The following is a 19,901-nucleotide window of genomic DNA, read 5'->3' on the forward strand; positions in this document are numbered from 1 at the left end:
CACCTGCATGCAAAGGAGTTCCTCTGCATCTCTCCCCTGAGTTCTGGATCTATGTCCAGCCACCTTCTTGACATCTCTGCATATTTATTTATTTATTTATTTATTTATTTATTTATTTGCAGGGGAGAGGGACGCTGGAGGATAGCTGCATTGCATTTCTATGGTGTTAAGCTGCAGACATTTGAGGATTTTTTTTTTTTTGCTATACTTTAACTCTCACTAATACCAGTGATGAAACAGGAAATGAACCTAAGTTTGTCTGATTTCAAGATCTGTTGGGCCTTATATGTCTTCCTGATGTTCCTAGACAGGTCTGTGTAGAAATGCTCAGTATTATAACATGGCCTCTCCCATGAAGGAAGATGTCAAGGTAGACTCACTCTTTGACATCTCCACTTTGGTATCTATAGGACACTACAAATGTCAGGAAATTATTTTCCCCTCTCCCTCCAATGAACCTGGTCCTAACCCAGGTTTATCAATTATATTCCAGTGAGGAAAACAGAATCAATCTAGGTCTTTCCAAAAGAGAGAATTTAATACCATACCAGGAATTGGCAAGACAGGCTATGGAAAACATAATGGTGAAACCACCTGCAGATTGGCCATGGCAGGAAGTCACCACCACCTGAAGGGCTGGAAGGAAAGGAGAGATGGAGGGGAGTCCAGAAGGAGCACCATCCAGGGATATTTGGGACCATGAAGGCTGACAGAAACTGGGCCATAGAAGAGACACAGCCTACCTGGGGCTAGCTGATGCAGAATGAAAGCAAATACTCCTGGCCTAATTCTTCCTCTTGCCAATTAGTCTTCTGCCACTGCTTTCATTGGCTGAACATACCAAAATCTAGCTGACAATGGGGACTGAGAAATAGGGGGTCTCACAACATAGAACATATACCATGGGTAGGATGCAGAAAGGATATGAAACTAAACAGGAAGTGACCAGTCTCTTAGTAATGGCACAATCTCCACTGAGTTACTAAAACCAAATTATAGAAGTCATCCTTAAAGCTATATTATTCATTATTATTTATTTATAAGTCTAATATAAATTCCTGATGGTTCTATATCAGGAATAAATCTGTCTACTTTTCTCCATCTCACCCATTCTAGTCCAAATCACCTTCATCTCTCACTGGTCAGTGACAAGACCTCCTCACTGGTCTCCCTGCTACCAGTCTTGCCCTGCTTCCAACATGCACATAGTAGCCAATGTGATATTTTTTAAACTTGACACAAAATGATGTCATCTCCTGATCAAAAACTTGAATGGAGCTTCCACTTCTTAAATGGAAATCTAAATGATTCAGACAAAATTTCCCTAAAACTCTGGGCAAAATATTTTTTTTAAGAAAAGAGAAATTATCAAACAAAAGCAACAAAAAAATAATTATTCCTAAAAAGCAATTTAGGTATGGCATGCAACACTCAAAGAAAACCAGACACGCACGAAAACAAATCACTATAACCAAGAACCAGCAAAGACACAGATTCTCAAAGATTTCCTGTTATAATTATCAAATGTAGGCTTACTGGTTCAAAGACATAAAAGCCAAGTTTAAAAGTTTTGGACAATAATTAAGAACTATAAAAACTGACATAGCCTATTTTCAGAGGACCAGATATAAATTAAGAATGAAAAAAATCAATTACCAAAAATTTAAGGGCAGAGTCTACTTTGCTAAAGAGGGAACAGCAACTTGGTTGATAGGGAGAATATATTAAATACAACACAACACATAGAGACAATGAGATAGAAATAACAGACCAAGAGAAAAAGAGACAAAAGACAAAATAAGAGGGTCTAATATATTTACTTGAAATCCAAGGAGGAAAGAGAGAAAGACTGGAGCAGAGACAATAAAGGAATGATTAAGTATATTCTAGAACTGGGGCGCCTGGGTGGCTCAGTGGGTTAAAGCCTCTGCCTTCAGCTCAGGTCATGATCCCAGGGTCCTGGGCTCGAGCCTGCATCGGGCTCTCTGCTCGGCCAGGGAGCCTGCTTCTCTTCCTTTCTCTCTGCCTGCTTCTCTGCCTCCTTGTGATCTCTGTCAAATAAATAAATAAAATCTTTAAAAACACAGGCAGCAACCTCTTCGACCTCTGCCGCAGCAACATCTTCCTAGGAACAACGCAAAAGGCAAGGGAAGCAAGGGCAAAAATGAACTATTGGGATTTCATCAAGATCAAAAGCTTTTGCACAGCAAAGGAAACAGTTAACAAAATCAAAAGACAACAGACAGAATGGGAGAAGATATTTGCAAACGACATATCAGATAAAGGACTAGTGTCCAGAATCTATAAAGAACTTAGCAAACTCAACACCCAAAGAACAAATAATCCAATCAAGAAATGGGCAGAGGACATGAACAGACATTTCTGCAAAGAAGACATCCAGATGGCCAACAGACACATGAAAAAGTGCTCCATATCACTCGGCATCAGGGAAATACAAATCAAAACCACAATGCGATATCACCTCACACCAGTCAGAATGGCTAAAATCAACAAGTCAGGAAATGACAGATGCTGGCGAGGATGCGGAGAAAGGGGAACCCTCCTACACTGTTGGTGGGAATGCAAGCTGGTGCAGCCACTCTGGAAAACAGCCTGGAGGTTCCTCAAAATGTTGAAAATAGAACTGCCCTATGACCCAGCAATTGCACTATTGGGTATTTACCCTAAAGATACAAATGTAGTGATCCAAAGGGGCACGTGCACCCGAATGTTTATAGCAGCAATGTCCACAATAGCCAAACTATGGAAAGAACCTAGATGTCCATCAACAGATGAATGGATCAAGAAGAGGTGGTATATATACACAATGGAATACTATGCAGCCATCAAAAGAAATGAAATCTTGCCATTTGCGACAACATGGATGGAACTAGAGCGTATCATGCTTAGCGAAATAAGTCAAGCAGAGAAAGACAACTATCATATGATCTCCCTGATATGAGGAAGTGGTGATGCAACATGGGGGCTTAAGTGGGTAGAAGAAGAATCAATGAAACAAGATGGAATTGGGAGGGAGACAAACCATAAGTGACTCTTAATCTCACAAAACAAACTGAGGGTTGCTGGGGGGAGGGGGTTTGGGAGAAGGGGGTGGGATTATGGACATTGGGGAGGGTATGTGCTTTGGTGAGTGCTGTGAAGTGTGTAAACCTGGTGATTCACAGACCTGTACCCCTGGGGATAAAAATATATGTTTATAAAAAATAAAAAATTAAAAGATAAAAAAAAAGAATATTCTAGAACTGACTGAAAACATCAATTTACAGATTCAAGAAGCTGAAAAAGCCTCAAATAGAATTAATGAAAAAAAAGTTCACATACGGACATTTCATAGCAACACTGCAGAAAAAGAGACCAAAAAAATTACAACAGTAACCAGAGGAAAGGAAAAAATAACAAATGACAGTCAGTGGCAGGTGACTTCTTAACAGCAACAATAGAGAACAGAAGTGGAATGGTGTTCTCATTGTGTTTAGAGAAAATAGCTATCAGACTAAAATTTCATACTCAGAAAAACAAGTTATTTCTCTAAGAAAAAAAGGCAAAATAAAGATATTTTCAGACAAAGCTTATGGACTGTATTGCCAGAAGTCCCAGGTATACCCTCCAGGTATAAATAAGATACTTCAAGCAGAAAGTAAATTATTTTACATGGAATGTTAGGTGTGCAAAAAAAAATGAAGAGCAAAGAAAGAGGTAAATACATGAGGTTAAGATACATAACTAAAATATACAATGTCTTAGCCTATGGTGGGCCCTTCCCTCCATAAAGCAGATTGTGAGACCAAAAATAAATAAATATGTGTGTGTGTGTATATATATATATACACACACACATATATGTGTGTGTATATATATATGTGTATATAAATGCAATTTGTTCAGTAATAATTGCAGGAAAGAGGGATAACTAAGGAGAGCAAAACAAGAAAGGAGTTAAAGCCAATAAAAGTGTTCATTAATGAGCAGTTCACTTCTGTGGACAGCTAGGACTCAGTCTCACCAGGGACTACTGAGAAACTACCCACAATTGTCCACAGGAAAGGCAAAAGAGAGACATACTTCTTCAACAGCGTCTGTCCCCCATTGGTCATTAATCTCCTCACATTCCTGGGCTATGGATACATGAGTTCTGGACAGGTTCATGCAGACAGGAGAGAGGGTTGAGAAAATGTAAGAGGTGACATAAGAACTATTCAGTGTTTATTTTAAGTTCTGTAAGTGAACAGAATAGAAGTGTCCTCAGGTCATTGTCTTTTCTGGAGTGAGAGTAAGATGTCGTTTGGACTGTGATAAGGTTATGGTTCCTAGAGTAATTTCTAGAGTAACCGCTAAAAGAATGTAAATACTATGTAAACTTACAAATAAAGGAAAGTGGATTTTTTTAAATATTTAGACAAAAAAGAAAGTAGAAAAAAGGGTTACAGAATTTAACAAATAAAAGCCCAAATAAAATAATATATTTAAACCCAGATACATCTGTTCTCATATTAAATATAAATATGTTAGATTTCTAATTAAAAGATAAATATTATTAATCTGAGAAGCAAAACAAATAAATAGTAAAATTTCAGCATGGAATGTAAAAGCAAACTATTAAAATATTCAATATATCACTATCAAATTAAAGTATCTACATGGTCAAGACACCAATCCTTTCCAAATTAGTATATAAATTTAATACAATAAAAATGAAAGTAGCAGGGGGTGGGATTATGGACATTGGGGAGGGTATGTGCTTTGGTGAGTGCTGTGAAGTGTGTAAACCTGGTGATTCACAGACCTGTACCCCTGGGGATAAAAATATATGTTTATAAAAAATTAAAAATTAAAAAAAAATGAAAGTAGCAACCAAATACTTTGGAAAAACTGACAAAATAATTTCAAATTAATCCAGATAATATTTAAGAATACTTTTTAAAAGTAGAATAATGAAGGATGTTAAAATATCAGTAAAACTATAAAAATAGATAGACATAATCAGTAGTATGTAATACTACTTACATAATCAGTAGTGTGTGGATACTACTTGACAGTTTTCTGAATATATTTACCTTTATTTATTCAGTTGATCCACATAATAAACTTTACAAACCAAACAGGCCTTACATTAAGAAACTGATGCTCAGAGAGACTAACTTGTGCAGTTACCCAGCAAAAGATTGAGCTAAATGTAAGTTCCAGCTCAGACTCTCTCCTGGTGTGGTGGTCTGGTTCATACCACCCTTTAGCTATCATGATTAAACAGCTGTACTTTTGAAATCAGGTCACAGTTTATAACAGAGCAGGTCCAATGAAGATTGAGGTGTGCAAAATGTTCTTGATTTATTAAAATATTGCTTTCCTTTGAGCACAGATACAGCAAGATGTTGACATAATGGCAATAAAAGCAGCAATCTCAGGCAGACTTCTCCCTTGAATTTCTAAAATCTGATATTAATCAGCTACCTAGTTCAAGCTTCAAGAGTTGGGTTTCCCATAGATAACATCACGAAGCTATAATCTTTACTATTTAGCTTGGAACCCCCAGGGTCTTCTGTATAGCTTTGCTACTATAATTTTTATTTACTTATTTATTTGTTTATAATAGCAACTTATGTTTAGAACTCATTTAAGCTGGTTCAACGCATATACCTTGCACCAACTATATTCTATTTGGTGTACTTGCAGACTTGCCTGATACCTGCATCTCCCCTACAATGATAGGAAGATGAAGAATCAGCAACTATTTAAAGCTGATTCTGTGACTGTCCAATACCTAACACAGTACTACATCAATATATAAATATATGAGTAAATAAACATGTCATGTCTTTAAAATTATGGTGGTGATGATGATGGCGACAGTGGTGATATGATGGTGATGATGATGATGATGTGATTATGGTGATGATGATGACACCTCCCACCACAACCTCAGAATACAGTGAATTATTTTACTATCTTCCTACATAAAGCAAACACAGGAAAATCTATAATATGGATTTTCTTCAGGAAGTTTGTTTGCTATTCTCCAAACTTAAGCCACCATAAAAAAGTTGAGATAGAGACCATATAGCTAGCAGGCATCTCTTGTAGAGGACAGGGTGCTCAGTGGGTCCCATAAAGATTATAGTGTTCAACATGGAATTAGTTGTTAGATTTCCAATGAATGGAAAATGAGAATTAAAAAAAAGAATTATTCATTTGGACATTCACAGTGAGCATCAAGCAGCCTAGTTACATCCAAATATATTCTTCATGTTTGTATCAAAAATATCCCATTTTGAACCAAATGAATTTTTAAAGGATTTTTAGGTGCAGAATATAGATAGTATTTTTCTCATAGTATTACATATAATTCTTGAATACTTATTTTATATCAGAAAGAGTTACTTATATAGTACATTTTATTATGTAAAATGCTAGATGCAGTTATGTGACTTCAAAGGAATTTCATAAAGTCATAAATTCCTCAGCCTCTGCCTACATATCTCATGCACCCCATGTTTTCTCACCATTACTTGTCCAACTATGTTTCATATTTAAAATAATGACAATGAAAGAAGGGAACCAGGCCTCCTGTACAAAAACAAACCCATATTTCTCTTCTCATAAAAAGAAGTTTAAAAAGGAATTGTCTATCTGCTTGGAAGACCAGGCCATTCTAATGAATTATGAAGCTCTGAAAAATCCCAAACCTCTTTTCAACCTCAAGCTGATCATCTGTGTGATTCATTCACAGTAAATCTATGCCTGAACATGTTTGGTTTTTACCAAATGATGTCTCATTATCCCCAAGCTGAAACTATGCTGAAAGCCAACCTCTTGCTTTCCTTTAACGACATGCACCGCCAGAAATACAATCATTTCTGAGTACCCTCTCTTACCACTCCTTGGCTAGTGATTACTCTTAGACTCCTCTGCCTTTGAGATTGTGTTCTTACCTTTTATCTGTGTTCTCCTTTCCTCTTCTTCTCCTGGTTGCTGGCCCTCCACCCTTGCACACAAATCAGTCCACAGACTCAGTTCCAGTGCCACCCTTGATGTCTCCTCCTAAAATCAGAGAAGTCCAGGGGCTGCAATGGAGTTGAAAGGCCATCTTTTTCAGCCTCTGATTTTAGGTAAAGCCTGAATGTAATCCTTCTCCCACCAAAGGCCAGCCTGTCTGGCCCCCCCTCTGCAAGTGTCTCTTGAGTACTATACCTTCGAAGGGCCTGCAATGAAGATGGAAATTCTGCTCCGGCCCCACATGACTTGCAGACCAAGCCCTACTTTCCCATCTCCTTCAAAAACAGTCCACTACTTAGACTAGGTCTTACTTCTGGTCCTCACATTTGATCTGTGCTGCAGCCACTTCATCCCCCAGAATCACAGGCTCTTCCTGTATTCATACTCGGCTACAAGGAGAGTGGCCATGTTCTTGTGAGACAGAGGTGAATAAGCTGGTCCTCACAAGGACCCAGGCCCCTTCTCTTTGCCAGGCTATCTCCATGCTTCTCCTGAGAGCATCCTCACCTTCTGCCCTATTCATCATGTCCCTTTGCTTCTGACGTGCACCATAGCTGGCATTACTACTTCACCAAGAGTTATCACTGCCTGGGGGACCATCATATCAGCATTTCATAGGGTATCAGAGAATATGTCTAATAAAAGATAAATTTCACCTGCCTTCAGGCCTTAAATTAGGGTAACCGACCCTTACCAGAAGGCCACAGGTCTTCAAAGCCCAAGATAAATCTGGCACAGCTTCTTGGTGCATCAATTTCACTTTAGTAACAGTAACTTCAAACTTGCTAAATATTGAAATAAAGTATGAATTATGTGGAGTACAACAGAGAATGAATATTAATTCTTAAAGATAAAACTTTAAGACTTGTAGGAGATTTTGAAATTTGGGTGGAAAATATCAGTATGATTCCAGATGACTCACACTTCCTCACACCACCCCATTGCCCCTCAGGTGCAGGCATTCACTCTCTTCTCAGTACTGAGAACATTGGAGGGACAAGGCTTTATGACTGATTCCCATTTTTTAAGGTGGTTCCTGTTGATGGGGATACGTTTTGTATTTTATAGATATGGCCCTTTCCCCTCCAGCCCTGCCACTGACCATCTTCTTGAAACCATTCTAGTTGCTGTGCTTGAAATGCGTTGCAGGACTGAAGTGGCTTTAGAATGTTTTCTTCTGGACTGAGATTTGCAGTGGAATTTTTTGGGAGAAGGTTACAAAGAAATTGATATCTCAATAACAATTATGGGTAATTATAATTTTTCTTTTTTTATTCCTCTTATAAAACACAGCTGCAATGAATATTCTTATCATCATATCTGTGTCTGTACCATTAATTATTTCTCTGATGATAACAGGGATGGTGGCTCTTTCTAAAAAGTAAAAGTTGACCTACTATTTCTATATTTCTGTTTATATAAGACCCACAACTAGGTCATGAGTAAGAAGCAATTCTTTTTTTTCTTTTTTCTTTTTTTTAATAAACATATAATATATTTTTATCCCCAGGGGTACAGGTCTGTGAATCGCCAGGTTTACACACATCACAGCACTCACCATAGCACATACCCTCCCCAATGTCCATAACCCCACCCCCTTTCTCCCAATTCCCCTCCCCCCAGCAACCCTCAGTTTGTTTTGTAGATTAAGAGTCACTTATGGTTTATCTCCCTCCCAATCCCATCTTGTTTCATTTATTCTTCTCCTACCCCCTTAATCCCCCATGTTGCATCTCCACTTCCTCATATGAGGGAGATCATATGATAGTTATCTTTCTCCGCTTGACTTACTTCGCTAAGCATGATACCCTCTAATTCCATCCATGTCATCGCAAATGGCAAGATTTTATTTCTTTTGATGGCTGCATAGTAATCCATTGTGTATATATACCACATCTTCTTTATCCCTTCATCTGTTGATGGACATCTAGGTTCTCTCCATAGTTTGGCTATTGTAGACATTGCTGCTATAAACATTCGGGTGCATGTGTCCCTTCGGATCATTACGTTTGTATCTTTAGGGTAAATACCCATTAGTGCTATTGCTGGGTCATAGGGTAGTTCTATTTTCAACATTTTGAGGAACCTCCATGTTGTTTTCCAGAGTGGTTGTACCAGCTTGCATTCCCACCAACAGTGTAGAAGGGTTCCCCTTTCTCTGAATCCTTGCTAGCATCTGTCATTTCCTGACTTGTTAATTTTAGCCATTCTGACTGGTGTGAGGTGATATCTCATTGTGGTTTTGATTTGTATTTCCCTGATGCCGAGTGATATGGAGCACTTTTTCATGTGTCTGTTGGCCATCTGGATGTCTCCTTTGCAGAAATGTCTGTTTATGTCTTCTGCCCAGCCTCTTCAATAAATGGTGTTGGGAAAATTGGACAGCCACATGCATAAAAATGAAATTAGACCATTTCCTTATACCACACACAAAAATAGACTCAAAATGGATCAAGGACCTCAATGTGAGAAAGGAATCCATCCAAATCCTTGAAGAGAACACAGGCAGCAACCTCTTCGACCTCAGCCGCAGCAACATCTTCCTAGGAACATCGCCAAAGGCAAGAGAAGCAAGGGCAAAAATGAACTATTGGGATTTTATCAAGATCAAAAGCTTTTGCACAGCAAAGGAAACAGTTAACAAAACCAAAAGACAACTGACAGAATGGGAGAAGATATTTGCAAACGACATATCAGATAAAGGGCTAGTGTCCAAAATCTATAAAGAACTTAGCAAACTCAATACCCAAAGAACAAATAATCCAATCAAAAAGCAATTCTTATATCCCAGAAAGAAGTGTACTTGCGAATGCCAAGGTTGGATTAAGGTTTGTAAGGTGTGATCTTCAGGTCCCTTGGCCACTTCTGACCATAGACCAAATCACCCAAACATCCCAAATCTAATAAGAAACAAATGTAGGGAGGAGGCATACATAGGGAAACCTAAAACTGGATTCCAAGATCAAGCCACTACCACCATGAACTCACAGAAAGCACTTTAAGTGCTTTATACTAAATCTAGCTCTAATACAAAAATCCAGAAGAATGGTATGGATAAAATGCTACAGCAGAGAGCCATGCACTTGAGGGCCATAAGAGGAGCTGAAACTTAACAGATGAAATTATACCTTTCTTCCTCAAATGTGGGCTTTAAAAGAATATGGACTAGCAAGAGAAAATGTATATGTAACCCATGCTACAATGATATGCAACCAATACGTGTCTGGTTCTTCTAATGCTCATCCTACAAGCTCTGAGCATCACCTATACCCATAAAAACTGAGAGGGCATGTCACTACACCCCAGCATTCTTTCCACATCCTGGCAGTACCTACTGAATATGTATACTGGTATGGGGAAAGAACTCCAACTGACATCAACTGAGCACCAATATGCTGGTGCTTCACACTTGCTGACCATTTCACTCTCATGACCACCATAAAAATTAATCTTATTATCAGCACCTTCCAGATAAAGACACCACAGATAATGGAAAATATGGATTTGTTGAATATATATTAAATTTGACCTGCAGTCCCAAAGGCAACACAGAAATGCAATTGTAGAGGCCGACATATGGGACCTTTCTAAGGTGGTCATAAAGAAATAAAGAGCTGTGAGCACAGTAATGACCCATTGAAATAGAGATCAGCATGGCCAGAGTTCAGAGAAGGGTTGCATTCCATTATGGAAAATGATGAGAAGGCCCAGAGTCCATAGAAACCTCAAAGATGCTCTTTCTATAGTTTCATTTAGGGCCAAATTTTGGCTCTTGAGCTCTCTGATGAAAGGTAACCCAAGTAATTTTTCAAGGTCAATTTGAAGCAGTGACCTTCAAGTCAAACTCTATTGGCTCTGAATTGCAAAAGACAATAATTACACCACATCTATAGCATCTCTGCAGCAAAATTGAAAAGAATGTTATCCTCTCTGACTCCCCAATCCCTCAGAAAACAGTAGGGACCAGAGGAATGTGGCATTGCTCAGAACAGGTAAATAACCCAATAGTGTGATTTTTATATTCATGTTGATTAAAGATATCATCTTGCTTCAACAAGCTTTGAGAAGTGCCCAGATGGATCCTTTTTTCTCATGACTCATAAATTACACAGTTCGCTGAATCTGTAATTCACAGAAACATATCATGGTGTCGGCCTTGTAAATGCCAATGCCAAAGCACCAGCGCCTTTCATTATACACTGTGATTATGGATTAAATGATTTCATAAACATATTGGGTGTTTCACATTTGGTATGAGGCTGTCTTAGAGTCCCTACAATCTGTCATCGCTGTTAACAAGATATCGACCTCCTGGTAATCCAAGCAAAAAACATCCCCCTTTGAATGTCAGCCAAGAAGAAAACCCTCCAGAACTTCCACAAACTGCTCTCAAATCCCATAAGTAGAATAACCTCAAGAAAAAGGCCAGCAAAAAGGCCTTGGATGTCAAGGGCTGTGTCTGAGCAACATGAAGTATAGGCATTAGTGATGTTTGCAATTCCTTCTCTCCCCAGTGCAACAAGGACCATCTTAAGCAGGTGAAGCCCTTAAAGTAGGTTTCTCCAGAATTTCACTAAAGAATTCCTACCAGCAGAAAAGGATGAACTATGTGTACACAAGTCCTGGAGGTAGGGCTGCTAGATCCTACTATAATTTCAAAATTTCCTAGAAGTCTTGGATGATATCTTTTAAAGTTTATTATATACTTTACATCCTGTTCCATGAGAGTTCCCAACTTAATATGGTATGTAAGTGAAATATTCCAGGAAGTGGAGTCATGTTTATTTTTGGATATTGAGTAGGCTGTGGTCTTTATTCACACTAGAGCCCCAGGGATCACAAACCTCCACTTTCAGAGCTTCAGTCTTCAGGAGTTTCCTAAATGAAACTAATTTCATGTAATGCCAAAATGGGGGAATTGCTAAGATTGAACCTACTTTGCAGTTGCAGAAGAGTCTCAATGTCTTCTTTCATAGGTGAATTAAGATGTTCCTTTATATTGTTGCCAGATTTCATTTTCAAATTTTGCCTTTGTATTACTGTTTGTAGATCATAGGTCAAAGATCTAGATAACTGCGGCTGTATATACGTCTCTATTTTAGCAATGAAACTACAGCTTGGGTGGAACATCACTAAGCAAACCCAGAAAGCAGATCAGATGCCAACCTTCATGTGTATAACAATGTTTGCAATTGGGATTTTAGAGTCTTTAAAGGTCTTTTTACCAAAGGATCTGTAAGATATATTACAGTTACATATATCTATAGTGGTGCCTCAAACTTCCTGTTCACATAAACCCTAAGAGAAACTTAAAAAACATTGAACCTAAGCATTTTCTTATCAAGGCCGATGGCATAAGCCCAAGAGGTGAAACAAATCACACAAACGTGTTTAAAATCCTTACTAGCATCCCACTTGCTAAGATTCCATTGCTTAAATGAAGTCACATGGTCAAGTCCAACATCAAAGAGGTGGGGAAATGTACTCCCTTTGCTGCAAGGGTGATGAGTGAAGAATTGAGAACATAAATCCAACTGATCATTTTGTTGTTGTTTTTTTGAAGGTTAGACAATTTATTAAGAGCCCCCTTTCCTCTGTCTTTAGGTCACTTTTTCCTCTGTAGACCTTGTGTGCTAGCCCCAGGAACATGGCTTGGGGCAGAGGCATGGCTCCATGAGGCCCAGAAGGTGGCTGCAGCTGTCTAGCTCATACCACATGAACACAGCTGGCAGGTTCAGCTCCTTATACAGCATCTTCACCCAGGGCCACCTTCTTGGCCTCCTTCTGCCCATAACTCTCCTGAAGGATCTTGTACTGTTCTAGAGAGGCCTGCTGCAGACACCGAACCAACCAGCCAACTACATTTTTTGTCCTGGATGTCTGTGTCAATTTTAGCTGTCACACTAGGGTCTCCAGAGAGATCATGGTAATAATCCTGATTCTGAAAGAACTCCCCTATCTCCAGCAGGATTCTTTTGGCATTGGCATGCTTTTCTCCCCATCTATGCCTGCCATATCCACAGCAGCAGGCACAGGAACACAGAATGAATAGAATGCAGTCTTGTACTTGACAATACATTTATACCTCTTTTCAGTGATTCTGCCAAGATCCACATTATCATGGAGGGCTGTGATGAGGTCCAGGGTCCATCTGATCTCAGTCTTATAGGAACTCTGTAGGAAAAGCGCAAATGGTTTCAGATAATAAGGCTGCTCTTGGCAGTAAAAATTTAGCAGGTGGTGGATATATGCTTCCAGAAACAAAACTTCAGTGATGGTATCCAAACCTATGCCAAGTTTGTGATACCTATAGATCATGGTATGCCCCGTCCAGTGAAAGATGAATCCATGATGTCATCTGACACCAGGAAGAAAGCCTGGAGCATTTCCACACACCAGCCCACAGTCAGGGCCTGCTGAAGACTATCAGCACCCTGCTTCCCTGGCTCCACCAGCTCCTGAAAATCTATCAGCACTGTCAAACCCCACTGGTACTTGCCTTGGATAGCACTGTATCCCAAGACCTTCTTAAGCCAGGCAATTCCAACTCCTGTCCCCAGGTGGGTCATGCCATACTCAGTCAGCACTTTGACCATCTGAGAGAAGTGCTGGATGAAATCCTGCTTTACTTGGGCATAAGGATCCAATTTCTGGTCCCCATCCATTCTTTTTTTTTTTAATTTATTTTTTATTTATTTTCAGCATAACAGTATTCATTATTTTTTCACCACACCCAGTGCTCCATGCAATCCGTGCCCTCTGTAATACCCACCACCTGGTACCCCAACCTCCCACCCCCCACCACTTCAAACCCCTCAGGTTGTTGTTCAGAGTCCATTGTCTCTCATGGTTCACCTCCCCTTCCAATTTCCCCCAATTCCTTTCTCCTCTCTAACTCCCCATGTCCTCCATGCTATTTGTTATGCTCCACAAATAAGTGAAACCATATGATAATTGACTCTCTCTGCTTGACTGATTTCACTCAGCATAATCTCTTCCAGTCCCATCCATGTTGCTACAAAAGTTGGGTATTCGTCCTTTCTGATGGAGGCATAATACTCCATAGTGTATATGGACCACATCTTCCTTATCCATTCGTCCGTTGAAGGGCATCTTGGTTCTTTCCAAGTTTGGTGACCGTGGCCATTGCTGCTATAAACATTGGGGTACAGATGGCCCTTCTTTTCACTACATCTGTATCTTTGGGGTAAATACCCAGGAGTGCAATGGCAGGGTCATAAGGAAGTTCTATTTTTAATTTCTTGAGGAATCTCCACACTGTTCTCCAAAGAGGCTGCACCAACTTGCATTCCCACCAACAGTGGAAGAGGGTTCCCCTTTCTCCACATCCCCTCCAACACATGTTGTTTCCTGTCTTGCTAATTTTGGCCATTCTAACTTGTGTAAGGTGATATCTCAATGTGGTTTTAATTTAAATATCCCTGATGGCTAGTGATGATGAACATTTTTTCATGTGTCTGATAACCATTTGTGAGGGAGGAGCCAAGTGCCCTGCTCCTGGATGCCAACTCTTGGTCTAAATCTAATTGATCATTTAAGATTTAACAATTTTCTCCTTATTGAATTATTATTATAATTATTGCAAACATATCAAAACACAAAAATATAACATCTGAAAAATAATTGTTAAACATATATAATTTTTTATGGAAAACACATCTCTTAATGACATGAAATTTTAAAAAATATGTCCTATATCTGTGAATAAATATTATAAACACAAAAGAACCAAGATTCAGCATTAATTTCATAAAAATTTTTCATTTTTATAAATAAGAGCGTTGAGAAATTTTGTTTACATAACTATACCTATGAAGAAATTTTCATAACAATGTACTGAGTTCTTTGAACTCTTCGTTATATACCAAAAATCACATAGTGATCCACCATCAAAAACTAATTTTAGGGGCACCTGGGTAGCTAAGTCGTTAAGTGTCTGCCTTCGGCTCAGGCCATGACGCCAGGATCCTGGGATCAAGACCCACATCAGGCTCCCTGCTCAGCAGAAGGCCTGCTTCTTCCTCTGCCTCCTGCTCCCCCTACTGTGTGTGTGCTCTCTCTCTCTTTCTCACTATCAAACAAATAAATAAAATATTTTATTTAAAAAAACTAATTTTAATAATCTATATGCTGACAACTTAATTTCAGTCTTCCTTCAATTTTGCTGAAAGCAAAGAATACGAAACTATGTTTTTTGTAAAATATTGTATTATTCAGTCATTCTGTTATTCACTTTTTCAGTTTCTACATTTAAAGAACTTTATCAGCACCTGTCAGTGACTGTTAATTATATCTGATTATTTCTGATACTCTCACTTACAGTCACCTTGTTTAACACAATATACACAAAAAAGGATGGGGAAATACAGTGTAGCTATTTTTTTTTTAATTTTATTTCTTCCTTAGACAGAGACAGATCAGAAGTAGGCAGAGAGGAAGTCAGAGAGAGGAGGAAGCAGGCTCCCTGCCGAGCAGAGAGCCCGATGCGGGACTCGATCCCAGGACCCTGAGATCATGACCTGAGCTGAAGTCAGAGGCTTTAACCCACTGAGCCACCCAGGCGCCCACAGTGTAGCTAATTTTAACTCAGCTGTGCCAAGGCAGTATTTCATGAGGGGATGCTTTTACTATTTATTTACTTTTTGGGGGTAACAACCTTTTTTTTAATTTATTTTTTAACAACCTTTTTTATATTTCTGGTTTTTCTGTTTTATTTATATATTTTTTTAAAATTTTTTATATTTTATAAACATATATTTTTATCCCCAGGGTACAGGTCTGTGAATCACCAGGTTTACACACTTCACAGCACTCACCAAAGCACACACCCTCCCCAATGTCCATAATTCCACCCCCTTTTCTCAACCACCAGTTTGGGAGAAACAACCCTCAGATTGTTTTGTGAGATTGAGAGTCACTTATGGTTTGTCTCCCTCCCAATTCCATCTTGTTTCATTGATTCTTCTCCTACCCACTTAAGCCCCCATGTCGCATCACCACTTCCTCATATCAGGGAGATCATATGATAGTTGTCTTTCTCTGCTTGACTTATTTCGCTAAGCATGATACGCTCTAGTTCCATCCATGTTGTCGCAAATGGCAAGATTTCATTTCTTTTGATGGCTGCATAGTATTCCATTGTGTATATATACCACCTCTTCTTGATCCATTCATCTGTTGATGGACATCTAGGTTCTTTCCATAGTTTGGCTATTGTGGACATTGCTGCTATAAACATTCGGGTGCACGTGCCCCTTTGGATCACTACATTTGTATCTTTAGGGTAAATACCCAGTAGTGCAATTGCTGGGTCATAGGGCAGTTCTATTTTCAACATTTTGAGGAACCTCCAGGCTGTTTTCCAGAGTGGCTGCACCAGCTTGCATTCCCACCAACAGTGTAGGAGGGTTCCCCTTTCTCCGCATTCTCGCCAGCATCTGTCATTTCCTGACTTGTTGATTTTAGCCATTTTGACTGGTGTGAGGTGATACCTCATTGTGATTTTGATTTGTATTTCCCTGATGCCGAGTGATATGGAGCACTTTTTCATGTGTCTGTTGGCCATCTAGATGTCTTTTTTGCAGAAATGTCTGTTCATGTCCTCTGCCCATTTCTTGATTGGATTATTTGTTCTTTGGGTGTTGAGTTTGCTAAGTTCTTTATAGATTCTGGACACTAGTCCTTTATCTGATATGTTGTTTGCAAATATCTTCTCCCATTCTGTCAGTTGTCTTTTGGTTTTGTTAACTGTTTCCTTTGCTGTGCAAAAGCTTTTGATCTTCATGAAATCCCAATAGTTCATTTTTGCCCTTGCTTTCCTTGCCTTTGGCTATGTTCCTAGGAAGATGTTGCTGCGGCAGAGGTCGAAGAGGTTGCTGCCTGTGTTCTCCTCAAAAATTTGGATGGATTCCTTTCTCACATTGAGGTCCTTGATCCATTTTGAGTCTATTTGTGTGTGTGGTGTAAGGAAATGATCCAATTTCATTTTTTCTGCATGTGGCTGTCCAATTTTCCCAGCACCATTTATTGAAGAGGCTGTCTTTTTTCCATTGGACATTCTTTCCTGCTTTGTCAAAGATTAGTTGACCATAGAGTTGAGGGTCTATTTCTGGGCTCTCTATTCTGTTCCATTGATCTATGTGTCTGTTTTTGTGCCAGTACCATGCTGTCTTGATGATGACAGCTTTGTAATAGAGCTTGAAGTCCGGAATTGTGATGCCACCAACGTTGGCTTTCTTTTTCAATATCCCTTTGGCTATTCGAGGTCTTTTCTGGTTCCATATAAATTTTAGAATTATTTGTTCCATTTCTTTGAAAAAGATGGATGGTACTTTGATAGGAATGGCACTAAATGTGTAGATTGCTTTAGGTAGCATAGACATTTTCACAATATTTATTTTTCCAATCCAGGAGCATGGAACATTTTTCCCTTTCTTTGTGTCTTCCTCAATTTCTTTCATGAGTACTTTATAGTTTTCTGAGTATAGATTCTGTGCCTCTTTGGTTAGGTTTATTCCTAGGTATCTTATGGTTTTGGGTGCAATTGTAAATGAGATTGACTCCTTAATTTCTCTTTCTTCTGTGTTGCTGTTGGTGTAGAGAAATTCAATTGATTCCTGTGCATTGATTTTATATCCTGACACTTTACTGAATTCCTGTACAAGTTCTAGCAGTTTTGGAGTGGAGTCTTTGGGGTTTTCCACATATAGTATCATATCATCTGCAAAGAGTGATAATTTGACTTCTTCTTTGCCGATTTGTATGCCTTTAATTTCCTTTTCTGTCTGATTGCTGAAGCTAAAACCTCTAGTACTATGTTGAATAGCAGTGGTGATAATGGACATCCCTGCCGTGTTCCTGACCTTAGCAGAAAAGCTTTCAGTTTTTCTCCATTGAGAATGATATTTGCAGTGGGTTTTTCATAGATGGCTTTGATGATATTGAGGTATGTGCCCTCTATCCCTACACTTTGAAGAGTTTTGATCAGGAAGGGATGCTGTACTTTGTCAAATGCTTTTTCAGCATCTATTGAGAGTATCATATGGTTCTTGTTCTTTCTTTTATTGATGTGTTGTATCACATTGACTGATTTGTGGATGTTAAACAAAACTTGCAGCCCTGGAATAAATCCCACTTGGTCGTGGTGAATAATCCTTTTAATGTACTGTTGAATCCTATTGGCTAGTATTTTGGTGATAATTTTCACATCAGTGTTCATCAAGGATTTTGGTCTATAGCTCTCTTTTTTGATGGGATCCTTGTCTGGTTTTGGGATCAAGGTGATGCTGGCCACATAAAATGAGTTTGGAAGTTTTCCTTCCATTTCTATTTTTTTGGAACAGTTTCAGGAGAATAGGAATTAGTTCTTCTTTAAATGTTTGGTAGAATTCCCCTGGGAAGCCGTCTGGCCCTGGGCTTTTGTTTGTTTGGAGATTTTTAATGACTTTTTCAATCTCCTTACTGGTTATGGGTCTGTTCAGGCTTTCTATTTCTTCCTGGTTCAGTTGTGGTAGTTTATATGTTTCTAGGAAAGCATCCATTTCTTCCAGATTGTCAAATTTGTTGGCGTAGAGTTGCTCATAGTATATTCTTATAATAGTTTGTATTTCTTTGGTGTTAGTTGTGATCTCTCCTCTTTCATTCATGATTTTATTTATTTGGGTCCTTTCTCTTTTCTTTTTGATAAGTCGGGCCAGGGGTTTATCAATTTTATTAATTCTTTCAAAGAACCAGCTCCTACTTTCGTTGATTTGTTCTATTGTTTTTTTGGTTTCTAACTCATTGATTTCTGCTCTAATCTTTATGATTTCTCTTCTGCTGCTGGGCTTAGGGTTTCTTTCTTGTTCTTTCAACAGCTCCTTTAGGTGTAGGGTTAGGTTGTGTACCTGAGACCTTTCTTGTTTCTTGAGAAAGGCTTGTACCGCTATATATTTTCCTCTCAAGACTGCCTTTGTTGTGTCCCACAGATTTTGAACCGTTGTATTTTCATTATCATTTGTTTCCATGATTTTTTTCAATTCTTCCTTAATTTCCCGGTTGACCCATTCATTCTTTAGAAGGATGCTGTTTAATCTCCATGTATTTGGGTTCTTTTCAAACTTCTTTTTGTGGTTGAGTTCTAGCTTTAGAGAATTGTGGTCTGAAAATATGCAGTGAATGATCCCAATCTTTTGATACCGGTTGAGTCCTGATTTAGGACCGAGAATGTGATCTATTCTGGAGAATGTTCCATGTGCACTAGAGAAGAATGTGTATTCTGTTGCTTTGGGATGAAATGTTCTGAATATATCTGTGAGGTCCATCTGGTCCAGTGTGTCATTTAAGGCCTTTATTTCCTTGCTGATCTTTTGCTTGGATGATCTGTCCATGTCAGTGAGGGGAGTGTTAAAGTCCCCTACTATTATTGTATTATTGTTGATGTGTTTCTTTGGTCTTGTTATTAATTGGTTTATATAGATGGCTGCTCCCATGTTAGGGGCATAGATATTTAAAATTGTTATATCTTCTTGTTGGACAGACCCTTTGAGTATGATATAGTGTCCTTCCTCATCTCTTTTTATAGTCTTTGGCTTAAAATCTAATTGATCTGATATAAGGATTGCCACTCCTGCTTCCTTCTGATGTTCATTAACATGGTAAATTCTTTTCCACCCCCTCACTTTAAATCTGGAGGTGTCTTTGGGCTTAAAATGAGTTTCTTGGAGGCAACATATAGATGGGTTTTGTTTTTTTATCCATTCTGTTAGCCTGTGTCTTTTGACAGGGGCATTTAGCCCATTAACATTCATGGTAACTATTGAGAGATATGAATTTAGTGCCATTGTATTGCCTTTAAGGTGACTGTTACTGTATATGGTCTCTGTTCCTTT

The 19,901-nt window shown here is 38.7% G+C and overlaps 1 pseudogene across 1 annotated transcript; it reads right to left on the minus strand.

Annotated features, from left to right (window-relative positions):
- Nucleotides 1–12,549: 12,549 nt before the first annotated feature.
- Nucleotides 12,550–13,676, minus strand: LOC309861388 (farnesyl pyrophosphate synthase pseudogene; annotated as a pseudogene). The gene has a single exon. The product of its transcript is annotated as a farnesyl pyrophosphate synthase pseudogene (transcript).
- Nucleotides 13,677–19,901: the final 6,225 nt, after the last annotated feature.

The sequence above is a fragment of the Mustela nivalis genome, assembly GCF_964662115.1.
Source record: "Mustela nivalis genome assembly, chromosome: 1".
NCBI classification, from domain to species: domain Eukaryota; kingdom Metazoa; phylum Chordata; class Mammalia; order Carnivora; family Mustelidae; genus Mustela; species Mustela nivalis.